This window comes from Oryx dammah, unplaced genomic scaffold (genome assembly GCF_014754425.2).
Source record: "Oryx dammah isolate SB20612 unplaced genomic scaffold, SCBI_Odam_1.1 HiC_scaffold_10, whole genome shotgun sequence".
In the NCBI taxonomy this organism is placed as follows: domain Eukaryota; kingdom Metazoa; phylum Chordata; class Mammalia; order Artiodactyla; family Bovidae; genus Oryx; species Oryx dammah.
In genome coordinates this window covers 14,297,822-14,310,542 of record NW_024070194.1, presented here as the reverse complement: position 1 = coordinate 14,310,542, position 12,721 = coordinate 14,297,822, and the positions used below count along the sequence as shown (strand labels likewise).

General features: G+C 45.3%; 1 long non-coding RNA gene across 1 annotated transcript in view; it reads left to right on the top strand.

The window, feature by feature from the left end:
• Positions 1–8,804: 8,804 nt before the first annotated feature.
• Positions 8,805–12,721, top strand: part of LOC120869595 — a 5,195-nt gene continuing 1,278 nt past the window's right edge. Inside the window, exon 1 of the long non-coding RNA XR_005722565.1 lies at positions 8,805–9,122. This is a non-coding gene — a long non-coding RNA (uncharacterized LOC120869595). The remainder of the gene's footprint in view (positions 9,123–12,721) is intronic.

Here is a 12,721-nt window from a genome sequence, read left to right as displayed (position 1 = left end):
GCAAATTAGGACACATGCTTCATGAAGGAGCAGAGAATGGGGTTAGCATCACATCTCTGATTTTGAGATGTGAAGGACAACTTCACTCCTGGCCTCTTCTCTGGAGCCTTATGGCTCCAAGTCTTCCATGTTGCCTGTCATCAATCCCTGAATGAACATGAGAAGACCTGGTGGCCATGGTTTCTTGGCCGGTCTTTCCATGATCCCATCTCACTCCTCCTCACCTGCCTGCCTTCCCTCCGTTGGCAGCCCTTGCTTCCCCAGCCACGACCAGTCTCACCTGGAAGGACCTCAACATCTGGGATAAGGTCTCTCAGAGTCCTCTGTGTCTGGTCCTCCTAGCTTTTCCCAGGTGGTATATCTGATGCTCATCACCTGTAAATACAGTCTTGTATCCCCTAGATCAGTTCCAAACAAGGCAGACTCAGCCTCACTGGGGAGTGGGCTCTCCAGTGAATTTTGCATTCTGACACCCGACTTTTGCTACTGGGTTCCATGTTATCCATTTGGTAAATAATTAACCATCACCTACTAAGTTGGTGTCAAGGATCTTAAATTCAGAGATGAATAAGACACAACATATGCCCTTTAAAGAACTATTAGAAGATGTCCTTAGTGGTCCAGTGGATAAGAATCTGCCTGACAATGCAGAGGACATGGATTCAATCCCTGGTCCAGGAAGATTCCACATGCCACAGAGTAACTAAGCCTTCAACCCACAATTACTGAGTCCGTGGCTGCAAGGAAGAATAGCCTCTACTCACTGCAACTAGAGAAAGCCCTTGGCACAGCAACCAAGATTCAGCACAGCTAAAAATTAATTAAATTTTACAAAAAGCAACTATTAAATTAGTGGAAAAGATCAAATATTTTGCAAATAATAAGCACAATACAACTTGATTAGCTGTATTAATTATACAACTCAGACAGTGAGACATACAAGTTCTTGGGCTTCTTTTGCCAGCTGGTAGCTACATCTTCTCCTAATCCTCACTCATTCTTTCACTTGACAAGTGTTTATTAAGGACTGAATATATCCTAGGCCTTAGGGAAGAAAAGCTATGACCAATCTAGACAGCATATTAAAAAGCAGAGACACTACTTTGCTGACAAACGTCCATCTAGTCAAAGCTACGGTTTTTCCAGTATTCATGTATGGATGTGAGAGTTGGACCGAAAAGAAAGCTGAGCACCAAAGAATCGATGCTTTTGAACTGTGGTGTTGGAGACTCTTGAGAGTCCCTTGGACTGCAAGGAGATCAAACCAGTCAGTCCTAAAGGAAATCAGTCCTGAATATTGGAAGGACTGATGTTGAAGCTGAAACTCCAATACTTCCACCTGATGCAAAGAACTGACTCAGTGGAAAAGACCCGGAAAAGATTGAAGGCAGGAGGAGAAGGGGATGACAGAGGATAAGATGGCTGGATGGCATCACTGACGCAATGGACATGAGCTTGAGCAAGCTCCAGGAGTTGGCGATGGACAGGGAGGCCTGGAGTGCTGCAGTCCACGGGCAGCAGCTGAGCACAACTGAGTGACTGAATGGACCTGAGGGCTGCAGTAATGAAATCACAGACACACTTTTCACTCTTACAGAGTTAGTTTATAGTCTAGTGAGAGATGGAGATAAAAAAAGGTGTTAGTTGCTAAGTCATGTCTGACTCTTTGCAGTTTCACAGACTGTAGCCCACCAGGCTCCTCCATCCATAGGGTTTCCCAGGCAAGAACACTGGAATGGGTTACCATTCTTTTCTCCAGAGGATCTTCCCAACCTAGGAATTGAAACTGGGTCTCCTGTTTGCAGGTGGATTCGTTGCCATCTGAGCTAGCAGGGAAGCCCCATATAATTACAACTTGTGATGAATTTCAACATATACTTATTGAGGGCCTGCAGTGTCTCTGGCACTGTTCTAAACACTGTGGACATGGGGACAAAATGACATCCATTTCCAAACTTCCTAAACCGTCTAGAGAGCAGTTAAGAAAAAAGATAAAAAGGGCACACATGTTCTCAGCTCAGTTCTCTGTGAAGACACAGAGGAGTGGGATGGGGCGAGTGGGAGGCTCACGAGGGAGGGGATATATGTATTCATATAGTTGATTCACTTTGTTGTACAGCAGAAACTAACATAACGTTGTTAAAGCAATTATAAGACCAATTAAAAATAAACAAATAAAAGGAAACATGTGTCATAATTTAGTGGTCAGTGCTAAGGAAAAGGGCTTCCCAGGTAGCTCAGTGTTAAAGAATCTACCTGCCAATGCAGGAGACACAGGTTCAGTCTCAGGGTCAGGGAGATTCCCTGTAGAAGGAAATGGTAACCCACTCCAGTATTCTTGCCTGGAAAATCCCATGGACAGAGGAACCTGCCAGGCTACAGTCCATGGGGTCTTAAAGAGTGAAGCGTGACTAAATAGCTAAGCATACATGCACAGTAAGGAGTAAAAGTGTAAAACAGAAAAGGGGGCCAGTGGAATACTGGGAACATTGAAGATGGAGTTAGATTGTTAAATGAGAAGGAAATGCCTCCCTGAAAGTGATTTTTGAAAAAAACAACAACAAACTTTGAAGCAGTGAGGTCACAAGGCCTATGGACATTTGAGAGAAGAGCATTCCTAGAAGAGAAAATGGCAAGTGGGAAAGGCTTGACATGAGTGTATCTGAGTAAAGAAAATACAGCACAGCAATAAAGATGTGCAGAGGACATCTCCAGTGGTCTAGGGGCTGAGACTCTGTGTTCCCAACACAGGGGGCCCGGGTTGGATCCCTGGTCAGGGAACTAGGTCCCACATGATGCAACCAAGACCAGGTTCATCCAAATAAATTTTGAAAAATAAAATAAATGGAATTTGTTTAAAAAAATTTTAAAGCACGGGGACATTCATTTGACGTGGTCAACGAAGGCCTCTGTGGGGAGATAATCCTTAAGCTGAGATGGAAGACCAAGGCAGTGCTTCTCTCTGTTACATGACTGTGTTCCTTTTAGGATTTCTGTTTCTGATTCTAACTGCTTCCTGTGCTTAGGACTCCTTCCTGAGAAGCAGACCCCACCAGTGGTGCCCAATGTCTCCCAGGTCTCTCCTCCCCGGAGCTCTTAACCAGGACACTGCTCCAAACAAGGATGTCACTCCAGCATAATCGTGCCCACAGATTTCTGATCTCTTTGCTCACATATCCGCTTTTTGCTCACAAGCCCACAGTGCCCCACTGTAGAAATGAGACCACCCCAGGAACCTGAAAGAATTTCCCATGTCCATGTGGACAACTAGGACCCCTCTCTCCATCAGCAGTCAGCTTTCCGGCTGGGCAGGTTCCCTCCATTCTAGTCCAGCACCAATTCCTCTTCCAGACGCCTCAGGCTTCTGAGGTCCCGGCAGGCCTGGCAGCCAGTCCTGGCCAAGTTATGACACATTCACGCTGCCCTGGAAAAGGCAGCAATATAGCTTCTGGAGACGTGATGATTTATGGGGCTTCAGCCTACTTGGAAAGCCTACAGAGAGAAATGACAAAGGAACATGAGCTATGATGAGTTATATTCAGTTCTCTTTTGCCATTTACTAGCTATACATCTCTAGAAAAGTCGACTTCACTGAGCCTCGGTTTTCTCATTTGTAAACTGGGCATTCTTTCCCTACTTCCCAGCTCTTGAAGGATTCAATAAAAATAAATTAACTGAAGTATCTGACACCTAATAAGTGTTCCAATGAATGTTTGTTGACTATGAAACTTCAATCCCCTCTTTGGTTTATGCCAGGAGTCAGCAGTCTATGGTCTATAGGTCAAGTCTGGCCCATGGCTGGTTTTCATAAATAAAGCTTTACTAGAATAGAGCCAGGATGTTAATTTGCATTGTCTATGGAAGGCTTTCATGCTACAAAGCAGGTCTTGTGCCACAAAGACCACATGCCCACAAAGCCTAAAACATTTATTACCTGGTCCTTTATACAACAGATGTATAAATCTCTGGTCTATACCATCTTGGGACATCTAGCACTATGGTTAAGCACAGGCTGTGGAGTCAGCCTGCCTGGGTTTAAATGCTGATTTTATCACATACTAGCTTTGGAAATCTGAGCAAATTATTTAACTTACGTGGACCTTAATTTCTACATCTGTATTAATGAAATGGAAATACTCATTTATCACATTTGGTTGATGCAAGGATTAAATAAACCAGTCTAATACAGAGAATAGCACACTTGCCATGCAAACAGTTAGAGTTAATCAACATAACAGTTATTCTGTCAGTGTTATGTAATACTACAGATGGTATCCCAGGAGTTTCTCCATCAACTGAAGCTAGGAATAGTTTTCAGAATCAACCTGAAACCCAAGGATCCTGCTTAATGTGCTTATTAGGCATATAAACACCCCTCAAGGTGGCTCATACATGGCCCCAAATTCCAGGATCTGATCCCACTCTTTCTAATTCTCCCTGTGGATGCTTGCCATCTTCTCCCTCCTGGAACCTGGTTGTAATCCGGCCTGAAGATTCAGGCCTCCAGATGAGGACCTCCTTGCCGTGCTTCAAGCCCAGTGAGGGCATGCAGTCCCTGACGGTGAGTCACTTACCAAGTCACCCTGAAGTGAAGGGCCTCCTTACTAGCAAAATATCCTGGGCTTAGCGGAGACTCTTTGTGACCCCATGGACTGTAGCCCACCAGGCTTCCCTGGCCATGGAATTCTCCAGGCAAGAATACTGGAGTGTGTTGCCATTCCCTTCTCTAGAGGATCTTTCTGACCCAGGGATCAAACCTGAGTATCCTGCATTGCAAGCAAATTCTTTACCATCTGAGCTACCAGGGAAGCCCTTAATCAACCTAATCTAACCAAAACTACTGTTTGTCCTTTTTTGGGAGAGGGTTGTATAAAAAGTCAAAGTCATAAATTCAATCACATGGATTTACCTGCTGGTTCTATTGACAGGATCACAGCCTCGTGTTAGCAGATGAGTGTCTGCTAATTCTCAGAGCCCTAGATTTCCTGAGACTTAACACTGCCCACATCGACAGGACAGATGCGTACACTTTTGAGCAGCTATCAAATTCCTGGAGATGACTCCCCATGTGAATCAAAAGCAGTTTGATTAAGAGCCAAGCCACCTGTGGGGAGTGTAGCAGAAAGTGCCACCACCCCACCCTAAATGGATAAAGACATTCATGCTGCAAATCGGGGGTGCCCGCACACACCCCAGGTGTGGCAATATTAGGAGGCAACAGTCCTGTCCAAGGATCCACGTGACTGTTGAGTTGGTTTGTCTGAACCAAGAAAGTATCTTTAGCAAGTATGGACACCTCCTTGAAAAGTAAAGATCTCAGCCACAAAAGCTGAGAACAATCTTGCCCCAGTGTGAGATCACTTTCTAACTTAAATAACCCCAGACGGGCCTTGGCAAACTCTCCAAACAGTTGATGAAGGCATTTGCTAAGGAAAAAAAATTCAATCAACTTCTCTTACTGACACCTTCTTTCTCTGGCTTTATTACCACCCCAGATGCAGAATTTAGGATTCTGAGGGCAAGAGAGTCCCAGTAAAGGGCTTCTCTAGTTCTAGAGCAGGGCTCTCCAGAAATCTGTGTTGACTTTCTGATTGACTAAGCCTCACTTTCGGAGAAGGCAATGGCACCCCACTCCAGCACTCTTGCCTGGAAAACCCATGGACAGAGGAGCCTGGTGGGCTGCAGTCCATGGGGTCGCACAGAGTCGGACACGACTGATGTGACTTAGCAGCAGCAGCAGCAGCAGCAGCAGCAGCAAGCTTCCCTTTGCACAAACAAACCAAAGTCATTTATATATTACCTGATGCTATTCTATGAAGTGTTATTCCAAACCCAATTCCTCCAATGTCCTCTTTGCTAACAAGACCTAAATACATCTAAATATAATATGCTGGCAGATTTCTTTCTGATGTCACCTAACTAGATTTTTCCATTCTAATTTAGACAGCGATGAGATCGAGGCTTTCATTGCAGCCTGTCTGTTAGTCCATCAGTCAGATTGGTAGCACATTTGCACCATACCAGCCAACCCACCACAAAGCCTGCCATGCCCCAAGGCAGCGTTCAATGTGCTCCAGAACTTGACTGGGAGACTCAGGGGGAGCGTGATGGAAGAGGGAATTACTCTTGCCAAATTTTGCAGAATTTTTAAAAGACATCAGATTTCCCACAAACTTGGGAGTCCTCAGAGTTGGAAATGAGATGCAGAGTGTCTCCTTACACAGATGCACACATGTACCATCCCCATGCTGCCTCCGGGAGCTGGGAAAAGGCACGAATGGGCTGCAGAGCATGTCCATCTAAGGACCACAGTTCAGGGCTGGCTCTCGACTCCTCTCACGCCCGGAGGCTCCAGAAATCCAGACTGCAGAGAAGCGAAGGGAGAACATACAACCCAGAAGCCAAGTTCTTTCCCACCTCCTTCTTGATATTCAACCACTTGGCACTTGAAAGATGTTTCTCATTAGGGCTGATGCAGAAGCTGAAGGTAAGACCTAGACGGCTGAGTGATGGAAATACTCTTCCCCATGGCAGGAAGATGGTCCGAGCCACCTTCCAAGGTTCCGCAGGAGAGACGCTGGGGGAGGCCACTCTTGAAAGCTTTGGAAGGTCTGTGAGGCTCATGCCCAGTGCTTGCCTGTCTGCAAAACATGCTCCCTGCCCTTCTTCCTTGTCTGTGGCTGAGATGAAACTTCCCAGCAGCACGTCTATGAGAGGCTGAAGGGAAGATCAAATGAGGCAAATGAATCCCTCCAGTGGCTGCCACGTGGGGGTGACTCCACTCATGACCGAGCACGTTGCCCTGAGGAATGACATTGCTGGGTATATTTAGCCACACAATGAATCTGTCCCAGGTATATACATATCCCAGTTGCCTCTGGTGAGCTTAGATCAGTGCACAATGGCTTCCGAGAGAACCACCTGTTTTTTCTTTATCTCAGTTGATCTTCCCTTCAGCCTCTCACAGACGTGCTGCTATGAAGAAGTTTCATCTTAAACCCAGAGCTAGGTCCCGGTGATACGGTGGTTCACAAAAACTAGAAAAATGGTGTGTGTGTGTTCAGTTGCTCCGTCATGTCCGACACTTTGGACTGTAGCTCGCCAGGCTCTTCTGTCCGTGGGATTTTTCAGGCAAGAATATTGCAATAGGTTGTCATTTCCTCCTCCTCCAAGCGATCTTCCTGACGCAGGGATCGAACCTGAATCTCCTGTGTCTCCTGCACTGCAAGCAGATTCTTTACCACTGAGGCATCTTTACCCATTCTGGGGAAGCCCAGAAAAATGACATAGATAATCTTCTTTGCAAAGCAGAAATAAAGACACAGATGTAGAGAAGAAATGCATGGATACCAACAGGGGAGTAGGGTTGAGATGAATTGGGAGATTGGAATTGACATATACACACTATTGATACTATGTGTAAAATAGACAGGAAAGATTTGGCCACCTGATGCAAAGAGCTGACTCATTGGAAAATACCCTGATGCTGGGAAAGACTGAGGGCAGGAGGAGAAAGGGGACGACAGAGGATGAGATGATCGGATGGCATCATTGACTCAATGGACATGAGTTCTGAGCAAACTCTGGGAGATGGTGAAGGACAGGGAAGCCTGACGGGCTGCAGTCCATGGGGTCCCAAAGAGTTGAACATAACCAAGCAGCTGAACAACAACCATAAAATTGGTAACTAATGAGACCCTACTGTATAGCACAGGGAACTCTACTCAATGTTCCACGGTGACCTGAATGGGAAGGAAATCCATAAAAGGGGGTAAATGTAAACATAAAACTGATTCCCTTTGCTCTACAGAAGAAACTAATACAACATTGTAAAGCAACTATACTGCAATAAAAATTAATTAAAAAAAAAACACACAAGGCACATAGCTCAGAATCCAATAAAAGAACCCTGTATTCATCAGATCATCATATCCACAACTGAGCTTTTCCAAAGTGAGTGGCTGATGTATTTGAACAGAGAGGGGTGCTAGGCAAGATCTGGGAAGCAGAGCATCTTGGTGAAGCTTGGAGACATTGGAGCCAGTCAGCATGGGGTCAGATCTCAGCTCTGCCTGTTTTGCTCTGAGAGAGACCTTGGCCAAGCGATTTGGTCTTTCTGGTGCCTCATCTGTGAAACAAGGCTAATAATAGTACCTACGTCATGCAGTCTTTAAAGGATTAAGTGAGATCATATTTGTGAGATACCTGGACTGGCAAGGGGAGGATGGAGTGAAGGGACACTCACTAAAGGGCCCTGGGGGGGTGAGGGGGCATCATTCTCACCCAGCTGATGCAGAGAGTGGAGTCCAGGGAGGTGACCTGACTTCCCCCAAGGTCAAATGCTCTGTGTTGGGGGTGGCTACCAGTGCTCCCCACCAAACCCGGCCCTCTTCTCCCTCCATCGCCCCGCCTGGTGGAGGCACAGCCTTGGGCACGGCTCGCCGTCACCTCCACAGAAGCAGCCTTCCTATCATAACATATCTCTGTTTAAGAAACATAAACCACCCTTTGGCAGCTTCTCAAGTAAATGTCAGCATCAATAAAGAGCTCCCGCCCCTCACCCCCACTTTGCAGCATGGACTGCAAGACCTAGCCTTATGGGGAAACACATGGGAGCTTACCCAACAGGTTTCCCCAACAGCCATGCCAAAACTGGCAGGCCCCGAGGAGCCCAGACTGGTGGCGGGGGAGCCCTCTCCTGGCCGCCCGTGCCCCCTCTGACCCAGCGCAGGCGGCCTCTCTCTGCTCCTGTCTGAACCTGCTGCCTGGGAGGAGCTGATGCCAGTCATCCCGCCGGCGTAGCTGCGGGCCACCTCGGGCTCCCATCCCGGCCCTGCACAGGTCCTGACTCCTCCCTGCTGGCATCTCTCCAGCCATGGCAGAAAGCCCAGCTTGGGAAAGCACTGGGCTGGCCCAGTGGTGAGTGTCCCGGCCGGGTAACCCAACCCCAGCTTGACAAATAATATCTCCAGCTTGTCTAGCCTGGCAGTGAGAGCCCAGCCAATGGGCCAAGTTCCAAGCTAGGTCTTCAAAGGACAGAAAGACTCTGGAAACTACACGACAACTGGCCACAGATCTCTACGGAGTTATCCTAAGAAGAAATCACACCCGGTCCCCAAACGGTGAGTGTAAATGGCTCCTCAAAAAACCATTTGCTGTGCCTGCCCTTCCATTTCTAATTAGCAAGCTCCTTGCACGCCTGGACTATCTTGAGGCCAGATCATGTTCACATTCTCTTAAGATGGAAACTAAGGCCCTGCTGAGAAATACTCAAGGGCTCCTGAGGACAGCCAAGGTGGTGGGGAAGCAGGTGCTGGGCCCAGAATTGGCAGAACAAGCTGGAGGGCAATCAGATTTAGCACCAGAAGACATAATAATATAAGAGCAATAATAATAGTTGATATTTTATGCCAAACATTTTACATGCGGGACTCATCAAAACCTTACAACCACTCAGGAAAGTTGATCTTGATAATTTCCACTTTATAGACAAGAAAGCCTGAATCTGATAGAGAAATGACTTGCCCAAGTCCATTCAAATGAAAATGGTAGGGACTTCTCTGGCAGTCCAGTCGTTAAGACTTTACCTTCCAGCACAAGAGGGTCTGGGTCTGGGTTCAATCCCTGGTTGAGGGGCTAAGATCCCATATGTCTCGCAGCCAAAAAAAAAAAACAAAATTAAAGCTGAAGTAGTATTGCAACAAATTCAATAAAGCCTTTGATAGTGGTCCACACTAAAAAAAATCTGAAAATAAAAAAATCGATAATGGCAGCCCTCATGCAAACCCAAAATGCCAAACTCCAGGGCAGACCCTCAATGAATAGTGGGAGCAGGAACCTCCCTGCTCCTCCTTGTAGACTGTTGGGTCATGGTTCTACAAACTACGGAAACTAACCTCTTTGCTTCTGTTACTCTCACCTGGACCTCAAGAGCTTTAGATCCAATGCCAGATGTGTAAATTTGATCTATCTTCATTGGGTGTTTGAAACTGACCAAATATTAGTCATTGGCCAGGTGACAGGCAGAATGGGAGTTTTGTTGTCATATATGGAGATACTTCCCAGCCATGCCACAGAAGGACTACATGGCTTTGGGAATGTTCATATACTTCTTTAAGCTGTAGGCTTTGTATCTACAAACCAGGGGTAGTTATTACATTAGTGAGCAGAGCAAGAGTGGGGACATGGTGGGGTGTACATCTGAAATGCAACAGTCAGCTAGACTGCAAACTCTGTGAAGGCAGGAAGCAATTATGTCTTGTCCCTGCTGTATTCATAGCATCTAGTCTGCCACCTGATACATAATTTGCTCAAAAAATTTCTGTTGAAGGATGAATATGCAAGGATGCACAAATAAACATGTCAAGGGTTACATGTACAACCAACAAGAAACAATGCGTATGACCACGGATGGGGCATGACTAAACAAATTTAAGGACTTGTATGAAATAGGCTGGTAAACAATCATTAAAGAGAAGGGGGCAACTCCGAAAGTAATCATACAGACAGGTCAGCAGAGTATATCAATAGGAAGATTGTACAGCAGTGTGCCCTTACAGTCACATTCTTGAAATCCATTTGAGATGAAAATTTCAACACAGATATAACACAAATGAACTTATAAATGAAATATGCACAGATTTGCAGACATAAAGAACAGACTTGTAGTTGCCAAGGGGGAGGGATGAATTGGGAGTTTGTTATCAGCAGATGCAAACTATTATGTATAGAATGGATAAATAACAAAGTCTTACTGTATAGCCCAGGAACTATATTCCATCTCCTGAGATAAAACTTAATGGAAAAGAACATTAAATATATATATATAGGGAATTCCCTGGTGGTCCAGTAGTTAGTACTCTTCACTTTACACACACACACACACACACACACACACACACACATATATGTATATTCATATACATATATATATTTGTATATACATATAACTGAATCACTTTCCTATGCAGCAGAAATTAACACAACATTCAAAATCAACTATACTTCACAAATGGTAAATAAATAGCACAATTTCAACAAGGAAGGACAAGTAGAGAAGGAAATATTGTTGTTGGTGTGGGGGTATTTTCACTTTTTACCCTGTGCATTTAGCATTGCTTAATTTGTTTCGACAAAGAACCTGGGACACTTTGCTTATGTAAAAGTGCAATCAAACTTATTCTTACATCTTAGATAAGTGAATAGAAGACTGTGGACTTCCCTAGTGGCTCAGACAGTAAAAAATCTGTCTGCAACACAACAGACATACGTTCAATCCCTGAGTCAGGAAGATCTCCTGGAAAAGGGAATGCCTACCCATTCCAGTGTTCTTGCCTGGAGAATTCCATGAACAGAGGAGCCTGGCAGGCTGCAGTCCATGGAGTTGCAAGGAGTCGGACATGAATGAGCGACTAACACTTTCATACTTTCAAACATTTTAAGCACCATGAATAAAGTAGGCCCCACAAATGTTGATCCCTTTCCGCCCTTGCTCCTAAAGAACATTTATCACAGCCCTGTATCGCTGTGATCAGAATGAGACATGCAAAAATTTGCAAAGTTCTGCTTCAGTTGGTTTTGTCCCTCAGAGTGTGTGGCCCTGAAAAATCCAACAGCACCCAGCCTTCCAGAGTTTTCTGGCTTGGTCTTAAAAGGAGGCATGGGCTGAAAGCACAGCCACTGATTTGCCCCAAAGCAGAAACAGAAACTTGAATGCTTTGGCCAAATGTGAAGTCAAAGGTTTGGGTGGGCTCCTGGGCCATTTGTCTTAGAATTCTCTGAGGTTTTGGCCTGGCCTTGATGTAAAAGAATATTCATTGTTCCAAAAATCCTTACCAAAAATTATAACTTCAATTTAAGAAGCTGCAGGTCAAAGAGACAAGCAAAAAGGGTAATTACTTAACAGTGCAAGAGTGATCTCCTGAGTCTCAGGCCAGAGGGCTAAGCTAACAGTCTCTCAGAAGAGCTGAGTTCTTCTACAGCTAGCAGGGGCTCCATTGACTGCATTTGTGTATCTAATTAACAGACAACTGCAGCACTTCCTCGTCTCTGCTGTGTAGACCAAACCATCTCCATGCAGTCCCTGACTTTGGTATGGTGGTTACAGAAACAGGAACATAGGAAACAAACATTGAGGAGGTACCTAATATGTTTCTGGAACTACTCTAGATATTTAATGGAGAAGATTTCTTAAAATTTTCAAAGCATCTTATGAGGTAGGTTAGATTTCCCCTATTTAGAGATGACTCAGAAAGGTTAAACACATGTTCCACAGGATTTAATGGCAAGACCAGAAAGGAAATTTTGGGTTGTCTTTCTCCAAAGCCCATCCCCACCCAACACAACACACTCAACATCACACACACACACACACACGCACACACACCTCTTCTCACTGTAACTACTTACCCAACCAGAACAGGTGATTGTGGGTGATATTTTATATCCAATGTTTTATACCCTCTGAGAAAACAACAAACCAAAAAAATTGTCATCCATCACATTGCATATGAAACTCTGCTGCTGCTGCTAAGTTGCTTCAGTCATGTCGATTCTGTGCGACCACATAGACAGCAGCCTGCCAGGCTCCCCTGTCCCTGGGATTCTCCAGGCAAGAACACTGGAGTGGGTTGCCATTTCCTTCTCCAATGCATGAAAGTGAAAAGTGAAAGTGAAGTCGCTCAGTCGTGTCCGACTCTTAGCGACCCCATGGACTGCAGCC